The following is a 2,984-nucleotide window of genomic DNA, read 5'->3' as shown; positions in this document are numbered from 1 at the left end:
CTCGGGGAAAAAAAAATATGCGAGGCCTTCATATCTTATGAGCGACTGTATTATATGAAAATGGTGAGGCAGGCAATAAACGCGGCATTTTCCGTGACTGAAATATCAGTTCTTATTTTTCCTTTCGGATGATGCCTTGGTTTGCACGCGCACAGGGCACGACCAGTGACGCAAATGATTTCCCGCCGAAGGAGATACGGTTATCGCTTAGCTAAACGTGTTTCTGCTGCTCACGCTCCGGTCGGGCTGAGCGGACCGCTGGCAGCGAGCACAGTGTCAAAAACATACAGCTGAAAATCTTAATCATCTAACTGAAGTGCACAACGAGTCTTCTTTTTGGTGAGATATAGCAGCGAAGGCATTCATTGGTACCGGTGATATTCCGCGGCAGATCCAAGACACGTTCGCCAAGCGTTGTCTGCTCACTCGGCCAGAGGCGATGCGTCGACTAAGAAAAAAGAGGGTTGGGAGGGTAGAGGGTTGGTTCGAAGCGCCCTCCCTCTGTCAAGAATCTGCTGTATGGTTTCCTTGTTGGGTGCGCAGGCCGTATGAAAGTGCGCGTTCGCCGCTCCTCCAGTTCGGCCGTGGGTAGGGACGCTTAGTTCAGGCACTGATCCGCTATGTGGCGCGTGCCGGCGGACATTTCGCCTTACGTCACTGCTCGCGAGTCGCGAACGCTGCACCCACTTCTACGACGTGTGTCTGTCAGCTTGCCTGTTGGGCTTCAAGGGCCGTTTCGCTTACATATTAGCCGTGACGGGGCGCTAGTTCTGTGGCGCACTGGGGATCTCGTTCAACGTGTCGCTCGCTTCATACTTGCTGCATTTTTCCAAAGATAAAAACGGAGGCGGACTGAAATAGTCTAAGAACATACTGATTGTCGGGTAGACATATAGCTAACAGAAAAACGATATTTTCGGATGGGGCAGCCATTATTTTACTGATATTTTTCTTTCTGGAGTATTTAGAGAAGAAAAAATTGCGTGCACGTTTTTTGTTCAGGCGCTTACTTCTACGATTACTTTCCAATAATATCACGTGCTTGTAAACTTTAGAAAATTATAGGAAACAAAAGGATAAGCAGCTTCGATCCCGCCACGCTGCCCGGGTGCTTCTACAGTATAGTCCTCAATTTTAGAAGTGCGTACCGATGCGGAGTGCGAACAGGGGGTTCAAAACAATACCTAAATGCGGAGGGGATAGAGGGGGGATGCCCCACTCAGAAAATTTCAGGGCCTGTGATCCGAGTAGATAAGCGCGCTAAGTCGGCATCAGCCTGCGGCAGCGCAAGGGATTTTGCTTCGTGACAAAGGAAGTTTTATCAGTGACAGACCAAGACAGACAGGCATGGTGAAAAACAAGAAGGCGTAGGAGCGCCGCCTCGGGAACGCTAAACAAACTTTCCACTATTTTGCATAGTTTCCGAGAAGCGGCGCTGGCTGGCGGACACGAAAGCACGCTGGAAGGCTACGGAGCGGGGAAGGGTAGGAGAGAGCAACAGGAGAGTGGCTGTTTGGCCATTTTTCGCTCACGCGTTAGGCATTGTTTATACAGGCGGCGTTGCCTCAGCGATCAGAGGCCTGCTAAGGCTATTTTGAAGTCAAATTTTCCCGCTAATGCTCCCAAAATGACGTCACTCTCTGACCGGATCTTGCGTCACGTCCTGTTTATTTTTTGTTCCGCCGGAAGTGTTCTCTCCTCACACAGATGGCGCTAAGCCCCATGAGCAGCTTAAGAGCCGCCATTTTCTTAACGTATGGGCTTCTATGGAAGCTTCGCTACCAGTTATATTTACCTTGGCTCGTCTTTATATCTTGCTCCGTGGTCGCTGCCGTCTTTTTCACAGCAGACGATAGCGTGGCGGCGGTGGCGGTCCGGAAGGTGATAACGTAACACAGCTTGCATTGAAGCAGAGAGCTCAACTATGTTATTAAAAGCGATTCAAAGAAAGTAATAGATACGGTAAAAAAGATTATGTGATGTTGTTTAGCTCAACATCCTCTTTTCGCTCGCTTTTGGATCTACGTTATTCGATCGGCTTGTTGTGTTAAGGCCAATTTTGTCCTGCAGAAATGTGATTCCCTTGCCAACCTCAGCTACCGTCTAAAGTTCTACAATACATGCCAAGGGTTTTTGTCTTTATGGGCAATATTTGATACCTTAGTTGTGATCATGAGTGAAGCGCCAAACCACACTGCATGTCGTCTGAGCTGTACGTGCATCACGTCACCCATTGTTTACGTTGTGCTTACGCAAAAAAAGAACAGGAATTTGCCTTGGAATTTGTGCAGTTGAGAATAGGGCTAATGAGTCCTAAAATAGAAAAGCAAGTAAGGCGTCCCCGTGAAGTGGATGTTTTAACGAAAAAAGGGCGTCCTTGAAAAATACAATTTTGTTTGCAAGATTTCGGTTATACGAAAGAGCGAACGAAAGCACCCGAGAGTCCCATTTCATATGTTGCTGAGATCCGTTCCATATGAACTCTCGGACGAATTAGCGCGTGTTTATGAATGCGTAGAGAGCCGCGTAAACAATCTCCGGGCAATACGTTGGAAAACACCCAACGAATAACACTGAAATTCACGCGGCTGATTAAAAGCAGCCTCAAATACGAAGTCTAATTTTCAGTTGGCCAAGCAGCGGCAGTAAGACGTGATCAAGGATGAGCGGAAAAAATCCTGGTCGACTTGTCAGCGTGTCTGGGATTCACAAAGATGAATTGCTAAAGTTTAAACACGGATATACGTTCTCTGGCTCGTAACACAGTGGTCCACGAGAGCGACATTCGCTGGAGCGATGGTGAAGTTGGGGTGCGTTGTGATAAAATAGCGCATGCTGCTGTACAAACCGGCTGTTCCAAACAAGACAAATCAAACACCAATCTGGGTGGAATTGAGCCAATGAATGCTTCGTATCATTCAGGCAACCATTACAGCAGACTACTTTGAAATTTGGTAGAGGACGTAAAGGTTTTTTTTTAGTGC

This window comes from Haemaphysalis longicornis, unplaced genomic scaffold (genome assembly GCF_048455015.1).
Source record: "Haemaphysalis longicornis isolate Haplotype H1 unplaced genomic scaffold, Haemaphysalis longicornis Haplotype H1 scaffold_4, whole genome shotgun sequence".
Taxonomy (NCBI): Eukaryota; Metazoa; Arthropoda; class Arachnida; order Ixodida; family Ixodidae; genus Haemaphysalis; species Haemaphysalis longicornis.
This window is presented reverse-complemented; position numbering follows the sequence as displayed.